This window comes from Ambystoma mexicanum, chromosome 1p (assembly GCF_040938575.1).
Source record: "Ambystoma mexicanum isolate Mex_15411 chromosome 1p, UKY_AmexF1_1, whole genome shotgun sequence".
NCBI lineage: Eukaryota > Metazoa > Chordata > Amphibia > Caudata > Ambystomatidae > Ambystoma > Ambystoma mexicanum.
In genome coordinates, this window is record NC_090921.1 from 65,341,611 (window position 1) to 65,355,444 (window position 13,834).

A 13,834-nucleotide genomic window follows, 5' to 3' on the forward strand; every position below is an offset into this window, starting at 1 on the left:
AGAGGCTGATGAACAATCCACCATTGAGGCAAAGAGGGAAGAAGAACCTACTATCCTTCTTGATTTAGCCTTCGCCAGAGAAATGATCCAGCACTCACAGAGGCTTTTGTACAAATGATTCCTGAGGGAGAAGGACAAGAAAGGGGAAGACCCTTTTTCTTTCTGAAACAGGGATTACTATATAGAAATGAAACCTCCACAGAAGTCCTAAGTAAAGTGCAATTAGTAATCCCCAAGACCCATCGTAAGATTGTGTTAGAGTTTGCACATTCTCATATGACAGGCTTATGCGGATGACCTGGTGATACTAGACCACACTTTTAGTGGAATACTTAGGTCAACAAACCAGCTATGGCGATATGCAGAATCCAATGAACTTATCATTAACCACAGCAAAACCAAATTAGTATTATATACAGCAGGAAGGGTTGCCAGGCCTCGTATGATGGTGGGCCCAATTGAAATTGAATACGCTTTCTCATATAAATATCTAGGTGTAGAGTTTGACAATAAAGGAAACTACCACATGTGTATTCAGGAACGTAGAACAAAAGCCGCCCAACTCACAGCACTAATATATACATAGGGGCCAGGCATTGCAAATATAGCTGGCGTGCAGCCCAAATAGAAAAGCCAGAGTCCTTGATTAACATGAACCTAGGATGGCTACAACTCGTGGAGGGGAAGTTCTGGAGAAAAGTTCTCGGTCTTCCCCAATGTATTCCTATGGCCATGATTAGGCTAGAGTTAGGTATTCTTTCCCTCAAGGCTATGGTTCTGAGGAAAAGGATGGAATTCTACATCAGGTTTAACAACAGACCTACAAATAAGCGCCTCATGACCATCAAAGAGGACACTATTGCAGGCAGACAGGTAAAACTAGAAACCCAGACCAACATTCTGATTGAAGAAATTAGTTGGTCCCCGGAGTGGGGTAGGAAAAATGAACACCTGATTACCCGCATGCGTAGTCGCTTAAATTTGTGGGATTGGCAGAGTAACTTCACCCACCTCAGATGCCTGAAAAGCTATAGTTTCATCACGTTTATACTCTATACCTATATGAAGCCACAGCCATACCTAAATCTTTGCCCGTCGGAACAATTGAGGCGTTTTATACTACTCTTACGCTTCAATTATTTACCAGTTTTGACAGCCCAAGGTTCAGCGATGGGCTTGGCCACAACAGCAAGGTATTGTAGAATATGTGAACTTTCGACGGTGCCGGAGACGGCATTTCATGTATTAACGAAATGTAGCAGGCTGAAAACAAAGTATACGAAATATCTGAAGGAGTTCGTTCATGACATTGATCATATCGAACACTCAGATTTTTGGAATCAGTGTGTTAATTCCCTATACCCCAAATTGCACCTAGCACTTTTCCAGGTGTGGCGTGAGGCCACCATATATCTGAAAGCAAGCACAAGGGTGGTCACCTATATGCAAAAAGGATCTTACCTTTAGTAAATGGCTCCATAATGCTAATATGGAAGACAATTAGCCACACGGATAGGAGTAAAAGGATAGCCCTATGTCTTGTATCAGGTCCTATTAAGGATCTGATTTGTTTAACCTTCCCTGCCTTGATCGATTGATTTGTGATGAATCTTATTGTGTTTATAATGATTTTATATAATCTGTATATTGAACACTTTTCTACATGTTAATTGTCTAATGTAATTATGTGTAAAGTGTTTTACATTTTGTACAAAACTGTATCACATTAATAAATAATAATAATAATAATAATAATAATAATAATAATAACATATGACAGGGGGACATTTAGGACAATCCAAGAACCAGACTCACATCAGTGGGAAGTTTTACTGGCCTGGTATCCATGTGGACATAAAGAACATCATCCAGACATGTGAGATATGTTAGAAAACCAGTGCACATATCCCCTTACTTGCCCCTCTGAATCCTTACCCATCATCGAAGTCCCTTTCTCCCACAAAAGGATGAACATCACTGGGCCATTGGAAACCTCGAGACTGGATAGTAAATATGTCCTCATAATCGTTGATTATGCTACCGGTACCCAAAGGCGTTCCCTATGTGGAACAACACAACCGAACAAATCTTAAAACACCTTTTAACATTCTTTTCTAGGGTTGATATCCCCAAGGAAATTCGAACGGGTCAGGGATCTAATTTTATGAGCAGACTGATGAGTGAAGTCAATGAATCACTACATATCTCCACATTAAGAACCTCAGTTTACCAAACGGACCGGTTGGTCGAGTGATTCAATAAAACCCTTAAGGCAATTTTGAGAAAATTGGTAGATCAGGATGGAAAAGACTGGGATAGCATTATCCCCTGGGTCCTATTTGCAGCGAGGAAAACCCCTCAGGCATCCACCGGTTTCTCTCCTTTTGAACTACATTACGGTAGAGAACCAAGAGATGTCTTCAACATGCTGCCAGAGACCTGGGAAGAAAGGGAAGAGGCACCTATTCCCTTTTCACAAACAGCGACCTGATTACGAGAGCATATGAACTTTGTTCGACATCTAGTGTACACTCACATGGAAAAAGCTGAGGACCAACAAAAATCCACCTATGATAAGAAAGTAAATTTAACAATGTTTTCAGTAGGACAAAAGGTATTAGTCCTCTTACCGACCTCTGAAAATAAACTTGTCTCAAAGTGGCATGGGTCAAGAGCAAACAGGGACCTGTACCTATAAAATAGCCCAACCTAATAAAAAGCAAAATGCCCACCTTTGCCATTTAAATCTCTTAAAGGAGTGGAAAGAAAATCCTTCCACTTCCTCCACCTTGATATTGTCTTGTTTACTATCGGAGGATATAGACAACTCAGAGCGTATTCCCCAAAACAGAAGCAAGAAGACTTAAATGACCTGTTCATGACATTCCCCAATGCATTCTGTGAAAAACCAGGGAGAATACATGGTACTTGTCATAATATCAGAACTCCAAAGGGGACAGTGGTCCATTTAAAACCCTACAGACTCCCAGAAGTCCCACAAATATTGGTAGAGGAAGTAGTTAAAAAGATGCTGAGGGCAAACATTATCAAACCTTCTTCCAGCCCATGGTCCTCCCCTATTATATTGGTAACCAAGCCGGATCATTCTTGGCAGTTTTGCATAGACATATTCAAGCAGGTTAACGCTCTCTCCACCTTCGATGCCTATCCTATGCCATTCATCAATGAATTCATTGATATACTAGGAAGTGCCATCTTTTTATTGACCCTAGAATTGACCAAGGGATATTGGCAGGTCCACGTACATGGACCTGAAAATGAAAAGACAGCCTTCTCAAGCCCCTAGGACTATTCCAGTTTAAAGTCTTCCCTTTTGGATGGGGCCCCAGCCACTTTCCAACAGTTTATCGACAGGAAATTACAGCCCTATTTCTATTTCTGTGGGGCTTATATTGACGACATAGTCATTTGCAGCAAGACTTGGGAAGACCATCTCTTCCACCTGTATACCATCATGGGAACCCTCAGAGAGGCTGGCTTAGCTGCCAATCAATCTAAATGTAAGCTGGACCAACAGCCGTGAGATACCTCGGCTTCTTTGTAGGGAATGGCAGTGTCCGGTCCCAATGAGAAAAAGTAAAAGCCGTCCTAGAGACCCCCACACCTAAGACTAAGAGAGACCTCAGGGCGTTCCTAGGATTAATTGGTTATAACCGTAGGTACATTCCTAATCTTTTGGATAAAACAGCTAGATTAACTGACAAATTAAAGAACGCTGAACCCCAGAAGCTTAAATGGACTGATGAGGATGACATATGCTACAACTACTTAAAACAAACCTTGTGCCAGAGCCCACTTCTAAAGGTGGTGGATTTTTCTAAGGAGTTTGTGTTACAAACTGATGCCTCTCTCACAGGGTTATGAGCAGTTTTATCACAAATGTGTGATGGAATAGAACATCCTATCCTATTCACTAGTCGAAAACTCTTCCCTCATGAAAAGAACTACTCCATAATGGAGTAAGAGGCCCTTGCCATCAAATGGGAAACTACCCATCTAAGATACTAACTTTTGGGGAGCATGTTCCCCCTTGTCACAGACCATTCACCTTCAGTATGAATAAGCCAACAAAAGGACTCTAACCCGTGAGTCATGCAATGGTTCTTAGACCTGCAACCCTATTGTTTCACTGTGGAACACTTAAAAGATAAAGACCAAGGGACCGTCGATTTCCTTTCCCGGTTTACTTGTGAAACAGATGAGGCTACATCGCATAGGGGAGTGGTGTGTGAGAAACCAGAAGGTGTCTCACCCGCTAGTTCCCCCGGTTCTCTCTCTCAGGTAGCCCGGGCACGGCCAACACCTTGGGATCCAGACACAGGGGGTGGACCAGTGCGGGAGGATCAAACGGGTGAGGGGACCTCAGTGAGTGGGTGTAGGACGTTGAACTGAACTCCCCCCCCCCTTTTCCTGCACAAACACATTTACACAGACAGCCTGCTCTGGGAGAAAACAGACTCACACCTGAACCGTGTACATGACATGTCCCAATACAATGGTTAGGTGAGGCCAGGCAATTATCGACACTCACTCACACTTGACTTCCATTACACTTCCCCACACGGATAAAAGGCTGAGCATGGGAGCACACTCTGAGGAAGTCAAAACACACGAAGGTACAGCAGTTTTGAGTTGGCTACTGAATGAGGGGAGAAATACGGCAAGGCACGAGACGTTCGTGAGAGGGGCAACACCCGTGACCTTTTTGACAGGAAGCCATTACTTTCAAGAAACCTTCAAGGAAGAAAATGTAAGATCAGGAAACAAGGCTGAAGAATCCTGCACTGTGTGTCAGAGATATCGAGGGTCATCCCGCGTAACTGACAAAGGCGGGGAGGAGCAGCATACACTGTGGTATTGTCCTTGGCTCCAAGAACAAAGAAGCGACAGAGAACAACACAGCCGGTGAGTTGGGGAGACCGATGCCAGACCAGTCTGTGTTGAAGTCAAGGTTGCAAGCGGCAACATTGTAAAGTTAGCGCTGGGAGGAGCATTATTAAAGATATGTGATAAATTGCTGGTGAATATTAAACATTAGAAGAAAAGATACAATACTGTTGACAGAGTGGTCCGGCACTGTGAATGTGCTCAGTCGAAGGTCTCTGTACGATATCCTGACAAAAGCAGGAGATCGATGTGAAGTGTAAATTGTGTGAAGTAAATCGAAGTGTTCCTGCAATGGTTTAAGCAAAACACATTGCACATTCAAAAGTCTTCAATTCTGGTATCAAAGAGGAATCTGAGCCCGAACGAGGGGGATCCATGGTGCGAGGCCGAGTTGTGAATATTATGGAAAAGGGGATCTGAGCCCGGACGAGGGGGGTCCATGGTGCAAGCCTGAACGAGAGAGACCAAATTGTGAACATTGTAGAAAAGGGGTCTGAGCCCGGGTGAGGGGGACCCATATTACGAGCCCGAAGGAGGGAGACCAGTCTTGAACTTGGAAAGTGAATCCCTGACAAAGGAAAGGAACTTTTGTGTTTTGTTTGCTGCATCAGGCCCTCTGCAATAAGAGACTGTCATTGTGAGAGAGACTTTGGCGGAAGGCCCTGATGCCTATGTGTTGAACTGTTACCTCATGGCCAAGAAGCCAGAGTGTGGGTGCAGCCCACGCGAGCCGCCTTGCCCCGTGCTGAAAACATGGGGAAGATAAGACCACTGCTCAACTATCCTGACATATTATTTCTTGAACACTCTTCTTTTGAATGCATTGTTATCAACACCATTTTGGATTTAGAAGTAAGGCTTGGCATTAGGTTTATTAGTATTTGCCCTTTTATTTTGTCAGACTCCACTATGACTGCATTATTATTATTTGATGGTCGTAGTTTGCTCCCATCTTTAGATTTAGGTTTAGATAGGCATTTTACCAACGCATTGAAGTTCAATAAACACCCTTGAACTGTGATCACTTGTGTCTGTCTTCCCTGTTTGATACCATACCTTCCTTATACTGTCCAGTGGGTGGATGAGGGTGAAGAGGTGTACACAGATAATTACGTGCAACTTGACAGGAGGAAAGAAAAAAGAGAAACCAAAAAGATGATCATAGAATATATAACAGAAGGCTCTAAAGGAGGGAGAAAATAATGAGTGAAGCCAAACAACTGCTGTGTGTAGATGAAGAAGGGTGCAGCATTCCCTGGTGTCGTACAAGACCAATAATCAGAGTAAAAGGAGCAGTGTGTTATGGTGTCCAATGGGTGGGGCGAATAATGCAATGTTGATGCTGAAGTTTTGGTGAGATTCGAACAAAACGTAGTGTCCAAAATAAACAGTAGCTGCAAAGCGGTTTGGGGGCAAATATGTACCTGCATTGACTTGGATAGGTGAAACTCATCAACCAGTTTACATCAAGAGCTTTACACGATTCCCTTTGTGTTTCAGAGTCCATCCATTTGGGAACAAACACCAGCAGTGCCAAGTTGATGAGGAGTGCGACGCTCACGCAGGGGACAGCTGACATAATGGACCTATAGTGGGCATGTGGATTGAAGGCCTACGACCAGCTTCCTCCTGATTGTGTGGAGTTTGTGCAATTGTTACACTGCACAGCCCTGCCCTGGTGGTGCCCCAACCAGCAGCAACTGGGGCTATCACTAAAGGAGCAGTCAACCATGCTGAAGTAAAAAGTGGTGCAGCAAGATAAGATGCAAGGTGTGCTAAGTTGACAAAGAAGAGCAAGCAACTATTGTTCAGAGTAGAGTGCAGAAAATGTAGCCACAATTCCTATTGAGTTTCGACTGTTTTCCAAATCCACAACTTTTTTTGTTTCTTTACTGCTACCTGAAGTGCAAACTGCGGCTAATGCTAAGTGGCTGCAGATAACCAGGAACGAGTTACTGCAACTGGCCAATTCAGCATCAAAGGGCCTAAACGCGCTAAAGGAAGAGCTGAGGGCACTACGTTTGCTGGCATTCCAGAAGTGGTATGTGTAGGATCTTCTCACTGCTATAGAGGGAGGAGTTTGTACCAAGATCGGGAGAAGCTGTTGCATGGTAGTGCCTGATGGAGAAGCTCAAATGGAACATTCAAAGCAGCTATCAATGAAATACAGACACTCCATGATAAGATGACAAATGAAGCTAATGGAGTGCAGTCGAACACTTGGCTGGACACTTTTTTCACCTGGGTGCCCACTTGGCTCTCTGGAGTATTTAAAGTGACTGTTCCCACGTTGGTCCTCACCTTCTAAATTGGCAACATTATTTTGACACTCTATACTAAAAAAAAAGAGAGGAAAATCCATGCTGCCCCTGAATGTTGATGGGGTAAATGGTAAAAATGAGCACATTAACAAACTAACCAAGAATGAAAAAAAGATGATGAAGTTGACTAGTCTACAACACAACCCAGAGATATAGACTATGATGCTTATTGGATTTCCTGTGATAAGGATGGTCCATGGTGTATACTGATAGATGGACCATTGGAAAATTGTGAGGAAGATGGAGGTGATATGAGTGCATTAAAAAGAGCATGGATAACAAAAAAGAAAGAAGCAGAGTGGGGGTTTGAGGGAAGGAGAAGAATTAGTTATTGATGGATTAATAAAAGGGGAGAATATTGTGGTAAAAATTCTAGTTCAGCGCGGTAAAGAGGAGCAAACTTATCAGTTGCAGGATTATGCCACAAAAAGGGGAGGGGGCTTTGTTGATAGCTACACAGTTCTATGCACTAGGCTGCTGAATGCCTCAAATAATTGTGTTGTAGGTAAATAACTTATAGTAATAAAGTTTAAATTATAGGTGAGTATATGAGGCTAAACATTAGACCAAAGGACTATAAACAGGCCTCGGAGCTTGCTTTCACTCGAATTAATTTGCATTTTATTAATTTGCCTAGCAGCCTCAGAGGCTTGCAGCACATGGCAAACAACACATTCCCAGGATCATACGGTAAGAAATGAGCAGCCATTGATACTTTCGAGGTCAGGAAGCAAAACTCATGGGTGTGGGGGAAAGGTAGTGACTGTAAAATAATTTTGTAATACGGCATATTAGTTTATGAAACTGGTCTCCTGACGGTTTCAAAATGCCCCATGGAGGTTCCAAATTGCCCCTTTGTACAGGTGAGCCTGGGAAATGGTTTGAAGAGTTTCTAAGATACAGCATTAAAACACGCAATGGTTGAAGGCTCTTTCAGTGTCGTGATCAGTTGCATGCTCATGAGAAATGATGGGTATGACCGGTGGCAGATGAATAAAGATCCGCTGGTCATCTCAAATGTCATGATGTTTCAGCAAAGTGATATGGGAATTGTGGGTTGAACTGTGATGTCACAGAGGTGGTCAAGGGTAGTGTGGCAAGGTGTGCAGGACGCCATCATTTTAGGATAATGTATGTCTCACTATAGGGGAATTACATAGCTCTACCATTTAGCTTCACTTGGAGCACTAACCCAATGTTGTAATGTGATTTGATGCTAATTAGTATGAATGACTATAAAAGATTATAAAAGATTATAAACGCTTTCATTTTAGGGGTGTGTTTTCGACAGTGCTTTTCATGCCTTCGCATTCTGCTTGGAATTTGCTTTCCCAGCTGTGCCTGGGCCCATAATAAATTGCGTTGCTTCTTGCTGGGTGTACCCTCCTTTTTTGGATTACTTTTGTAATTTCTATTGGTGAGTTCCGAGGCAACCTGCAGTACAAAGATGAACCTCCATTCAAAGCACCATTAATTCCTACAATATAAAATTTGATGTGGGAGGTGTTGGCCTCGGTGGGCCGTATAAAAAGGAGGACGCTCACCAGCAGGATGAATCAACATATTCTTTATTCCTCTAACAAAACAAAAGTGAGCTTTCTCCTTCCCTCCACCGGCTCACGTCACAAACCACGTGACTTATCCTCCAGGGTTCTGTCTTAAAGGGACAGTGAGCCTAGCAACAACACCCCCGGGCAAATGTCCTTACGTGTGCTTAACATTCTTCAACCAGTCTTGGTGGTTTCTGGATGGTCCTTTTCGGATGTCTTGGTGGCTCTTGTGAAGAGTCACCATCGAAAGTGTCTAGCAGTTCTTCCTGGTGTCGAGCCATATGCTCTGGGGGAATCCATGCTTCGTTCCTAGCGTCATGGTACTCCGGATCTGTTTCAGGAGTTGGAGGCCTCTCCTCTTCTCCTCTGCTGGCCAGTTTAAACCGTGAACTGTTTCTGGTTATCTCTTTTTCAGCATTTGCAGCGGTTATCATTGTCCCTTTTATGGCCGTAACCTGCAGGGGCTTTGGCGCAAACTGCAAGTCAATTTTCTTGCTTGTCTTTTGTTGAACCCAGACTTCATCTCCTACGCGGAACTCATTCGGCTGATCTTGCCTTCTTTCATCTGTCTCTAGTCGTGTCTTTTCCTTCTGTTCAGCATCCCTCCTTATGATTTCTGGGTCTGCTTTGGGCTGGCTCGCTGGGTTGCTGGCAATCCGGGTGCAGACCTGGTATTTCATCATTAGTTCAGCAGGGGTCCTGTTTGCGACCTCATGAGGCATATTGCGAAAGTCTCTAGCATTCGGCAGAGTGCCTGGTGCGGGTCAGTGCCTTCAAGGCGAGCCCTTTGGAGCATCTTCTTGATTGAGGCCATGAATCTTTCTGCCATCCCTTGGCTTGGGGCCCAGCGTGGTGTGGCTTTTTGGTGTCTAAATCCCATGTGTTTTTCGAATATCGCAAACTCATGGCCGCTGAAGGGTGGTCCATTGTCCGATTTGATTGTCTCTGGGATTCCCCATTCGCTGATGACCTCATTGAAGATGGCGGCTACCTGGGCAAATGATGTGGATTTCGCCTTCTTCATGATAGGGATCTGGAATGCTCGTCTATGAACAGTAGCAGGTACTCACCCTTCTCAAAGGGCCCATAGAAATCTACAGCGACTCTCTCCCAGGGGTGATCTGGAATCTGTGTCGGTCAGAGCGGGACCAGGGGTTCAGCTCTGGCAGTGTATTGGCAAGCTACACAGTTCTTTACCCACCGATCCACCATACCATCCAAGAACGGGAACCAGACGTGGAATCTGAGTTCCCTTTTGGTATTGTCTGCCCCCCTGTGGCCTTCATGGGCTGTCTTGATGATCTCCAATCAGAGGGTTGCCGGGATGACCAGTCAGCATCCTCCTAGGAGGATAGTCTTGTCCTGTACGGCTAGCTCTGTGTGCTCCTTGGCTAGCCTTTCAAGTTCATCCTTGCAAACCCCTGAGTGTCTAAGCACAGCACGTCGAAAGTCTTTCCATCGGTTGTTTTCAGTAAGGCTAATTGCCAAGGCAATCGAGGGGTCCGCCCCCGAGGCTGATGCCACCGACTCGAGCGAGGTCGCTGGAGGTAGCGCATTGGACGTGATATACCTGATGTATTCAGTTTCTCCCAGGCGGGGTATAGGCTTGCCTGTTGGGTGTCTTGATAAATAGTCCACTGGGTTATTCTCACCTCCAAGCCGATGAAGGATCTGGAAATCATACTCTTGGAGTCTGATGCCCCATCGCTCAATCCTTGGGGGCATTTTGGTCCTCGGGTTACCAAAGAGAGACAGCAGAGCCTGGTGGTCCATGATGAGGGTGAACCTCTCCCATATCACAAAGTTGTGGAAGTGCTCACATGCCCGCACGGCTGCCAGGCTCTCCTTTTCGGCCTGTGAGTATGCCGATTCCGGAGGGGCCAGCGCCCTGCTGGTATATGCCACTATGTGTCTCGGGTGGGCATCTCTTCCGCTGGTCTGGGCAAGGATGGCTCCCAGTCCCACTGGGCTTGCGTCCACTTCAGTTTCAGGGTGCCATTCTGGGTAGTAGAAGGCAAGTCTTCTGGCTTCCGCCAGCGCGTGTTTGATCGTATCAAATGTTGATTGGCATGCATTGGACCATGAGAACGGGACCTCCTTCTGCAGCAACCGCCGTAGCGGTTCGGTGATGGCGGCATAGTGGGGGATATATCTGGCACGGTAGCCTGGCATCCCTAGGAACGATCTGACACTAGCCACTTGGCACAGTTCTTTCAGGCTGAAGATGGTGGAGACTTTGTTAGAGTCCGGGGTCATGGCGTCGGCTGAAAAGATGTGGCCAAAACATTTTTGCTTGTACTTGCTGAATTAGCATTTTTTTAGGTTTAGCATCAGTTCCGCCTCCTGAACGGCGGTTCAGGTAGCCCGTAGGGTTGCATCATGGTCTTCACGTGACCTCCCAAATACGAGAATGTAATCGCTTTAGTTGAGTGTCCTCTTGATCAGTCTGATGATCTGCCGGACAGCTTCATGGAAAATTTCGGCCGCTGATGAAATGCCAAAATGTAGGCGTTTGTAGCGGAAAAGCCCGTCATGAGTGGCAAAGGTGGTGATGCCCCTGGATTCTGGGTGAAGTTCCATCTGATGGTAGCCTTGGTTGAGGTCGAGTTTGGAAAAGAGGGTGGCTGTGTTAAGTTGAACTATCATGTCCTTTATTCTTGGGGTGGGATGTTGCTCCTGCTGGTTGGCAGTGTTGGCCATTCTCATGTCCACGCAGAGTCTGAGGCGACCACCTTCTTTTGGTATGATGCCAAGTGGTGAAACTCACAGGGTTGGGCCTGTGGCAGGTTCAATGATGTCGTCCTTTAGAAGTTGGCTGAGTTCATTGGATATGGCTGTTTGGAGGTGAAAGCAGACGCTGCACGGGGGGCGGACCGACAGATCAATGGCCCTCATTAGGACCCTGGTGTTAACCAATGGCACTATTAGCGCCATGGTTAACGCCGGTAACTTACCGACTCTGCCATGGTGAAATGGGGAATTACCACCACATTCCAAGGTTGGCGGGGCGGTAATTCCCCATTCTCCATTGGCCCTTCCCCATTACCATTTTTGCCCCATAGGGCTCAATGGGAATGGGGAAGGTGGTAAGTACGGTACCGCAAATTGCGGTACCGTAATTACCTTTAAGGTCCTTTTGCGGGTCCCTATTTTAACGGCTGGTCCAGACCAGCAATTAAGGTCGGGAGCCACAAAGGGAACTCGTAGGAAGGCGTTAAGGGGTTAACGGCGCCGCAACCTTTTACAGCGCCGTTAACCCCTTAACGCCAGGGTCCTAATGAGGGCCAATGTGTAGTTTTACTGGAGGGCATTTAATTTTGCCTAACCCGCTGCATATGCACGGGAATTCCTCCAGGATTGTCTCTTTCGTGATGGAAGGTGTTGTTGACGGGCTGTCCTCCATGTAGCAGATCTGTTCTTTCATTCCAGGCATCAGGGCTGTTGAGAGGATGGTGTCACCTTCCTGGACATGGATATCAATTAGCCCTAGACACGAGGCCGTCCTGTAGCTCAGGAGGCAACTCCCTTTGGTTGGACTCCAGATCACGTGGATGACCATAGTCGTGACCCGCCATCTGTAGATGAGCCGGCGCTTGAAGGATCCAATGGAATGAAGTGGGACGTCAGCGCCCCATTGAAAGATTTTGGACGTTGTTTGTGTTAGTATTGGTCTGTCCTGGATGTGTTGGAATTCTTTCTCCCCTATGATATTCACAGTGGCTCCTGAGTCGATGAGAAAATAGAACTGTTTTCTGCATATCACCATTGGTATGTATGTACATGGTACAGAGCTTCCATGGCTTCCCTGTCATCCATAATGAGGTTCACATATTCGTCTTGTGAGTACAGGTCATATTGTTCGCTCTCATGTTCCTGGCCATAGGGTGTCATGGTGTACTGTCCCTGGCGTGGAGGTGGTGGTCCGTCATACTCATCACGCAGTCGTGGGTTCGGGTCTTGAGCTTCAAGCTCTTGTGGTTCGTCATCTGTGTAGAGTTCTTCAACCACTCTTACATATCTCCTCGGCCCATGTTGGTATGGGCGCATCTGGCAGGGCAGGTTCTGCGGTGCCTTTTGGTGTGGCTTGTATTCGGGCATCGTGGGCGGTCATGGAGTGGGGAATGGCTTGCCTTCTCGGCAAACTGACTGGAAGTGTCCTTCTCTTCCACAATTTCCACATTTCTGAGTGAGTGCAGTACATGTCCCTGCGTGAGGAAAGGCCATCCCACAGCGGTAGCACTGCCGCTGCATCTGCGGTGTCGTCTGGTACTGGGTCCATTGCCTCTGTCTCCTCCTCGTGCAGTGTTCGTGTGGATTGCCACTTCTACATCACCAGTGTCTTGCTTGCACGTGGCACTGCTGAACATTTGAGTCACTTGGATGTCGACCCTTTCGAGGATCCTGGACATCTAGCTGACTTCTTCGATGGTGAGAGGTTTTTTGAGTAGCTACTTCTTGAGTGCCGGAGAGGTACACACTTCAATCACTCGTAGAAGGATGGCTTCATCTAAGGAGAACACGTGGAACTGGCAGTGTGCTTGATTCGTAGTTCGGTGATGAACTCATCTACGGTTTCATCTGCCCTTTGGGTACATTGATTAAACATGTATCTTTCATAATCCCTGTCGGGCTCTATGACAAGTCTTCTGTTAAGGGCTGTGAGCAGTGATGTGAAATCAGGGTGTTCAGCCTCTGGATTGGTTTTAATCAATGTCTTGACTTAATTGCCAACTGTGTTAAGAAACATGCTGCATAGTCTTGGTGATGTTTCTTCGCCTGCTGCTGTGATGAAATTATTGAAGTCCTCAAGCCATTCTACCCACCGGGGCCCTTTGTCAGCTTGCAGCGTCATGGAGAATGGCAGAGGCATACGCCATGCGGTGGCAGTTGATTTTGTTGCAAGTTCTGGTGGCGCTGGTGCTTTTCCAGCTTGATCGGGAGGTGTACTCATGGTGGTGGCAGGTTGGGTCAATCAGGCGTCACTCAACTGAAGGCTGTGCAGAGGGACAGGGGTTTCAGTGCACATGTGGCACCCTGTATTGTGTCTTGCAGTGA

General features: G+C 46.0%; 1 protein-coding gene across 8 annotated transcripts in view; it reads left to right on the forward strand.

Moving 5' to 3' along the window:
• The window catches only part of LOC138566157 (extracellular calcium-sensing receptor-like), a 578,577-nt gene that overhangs the window by 71,617 nt on the left and 493,126 nt on the right, over window positions 1-13,834 (forward strand). For 4 of the 8 annotated variants that reach the window (XR_011301856.1, XR_011301854.1, XR_011301855.1 and 1 more), the window contains one exon: window positions 6,409-8,600. The exons of the other annotated variants lie outside the window; for them this stretch is intronic. The gene's annotated coding sequence lies outside the window, so the exon portion shown is untranslated. Of the gene's footprint in view, window positions 1-6,408; window positions 8,601-13,834 lie in introns of those variants that run through there. 8 annotated transcript variants of the gene reach the window in all.